Source organism: Amphiura filiformis, chromosome 15 (assembly GCF_039555335.1).
Source record: "Amphiura filiformis chromosome 15, Afil_fr2py, whole genome shotgun sequence".
Classification (NCBI taxonomy): domain Eukaryota; kingdom Metazoa; phylum Echinodermata; class Ophiuroidea; order Amphilepidida; family Amphiuridae; genus Amphiura; species Amphiura filiformis.
The window spans coordinates 51443388-51444265 of NC_092642.1; the positions used below are offsets into that span (position 1 = coordinate 51443388).

The window sequence follows — 878 nt, forward strand, 5'->3', positions numbered from 1 at the left end:
AAACTTCCATGAAAGGAATTCACCGCTTCAACATTAACCTCTTGCGACCTTCAGTTTAAATATCATCCCAAACTTTTATTTCTCCAAGTTTTGTCACCTTTTCGTTTTTGCACCCCGTGTATAAATTTCCATGGAATCACCTTCCGCCGCCACAACCGATACTCCCAGGTTTCTATACCAAAATGCTCATCCTTGTCATTCCAAAGCATTTTATTGAAGGTAGTTTGGCATTGCTATATTTTGAAGATTATTAACATTAGGACTTTCCAAATAAAGGCAGGACGAGTTGATATAATAGTAGCCCAGCCCTCTAGTGCTACGGCGCGTGTGTCAGATGCCATTCCAAGTCATTTCAAAGACTCCCTAGGAATGTGAAGTTTGGTTGGCTTATACCAGAGGCCGTTTTTAGTGTCGGCAATGGGACAACGCTGAAAGCACGCATGATATGACGTAGATTATGAAAATTAATAAAAGAAATACAAATATTCGAAATTGTTAATGAACAAAGTACGTTATAGATTAAAAAGTTAAGACAAAAAGCTGCGAATTTATATAAAAAAAGTTTTCAATTATATAGTTTCAATTTATACGTTTCTTTCGATCCGATGAAATGCCCAAACTTAGAGGGGCGTAGCCAGCAGTTTTCAGAGGGTGGGCAAAGGGTGGGGGGGGGGGAGAAAACTTTTAAGGGGGGCAAACTTTGACGAAAATGGTCAAAAAAGGGCTAAAATCTTACATATCAGGGGGGCCAGTGTCCCGCAGGGGAGGGGGGAAAGGGGGCACGACTTCTCACAGGGGGACAGCTGCCATTTTTCCCCCTGGCTACGCCACTGCAAACTTACCAATTTGATTCTAAAACGTATGTTTGCATAAACTGC

The 878-nt window shown here is 41.3% G+C and overlaps 1 protein-coding gene across 1 annotated transcript in view; it reads right to left on the reverse strand.

Annotated features, from left to right (window-relative positions):
- The window catches only part of LOC140170657 (uncharacterized), a 4860-nt gene extending 4623 nt beyond the window's left edge, over positions 1-237 (reverse strand). Inside the window, exon 1 of the mRNA XM_072193912.1 lies at positions 1-237. This exon is cut by the window's left edge and continues 132 nt beyond it. The gene's annotated coding sequence lies outside the window, so the exon portion shown is untranslated.
- Positions 238-878: the final 641 nt, after the last annotated feature.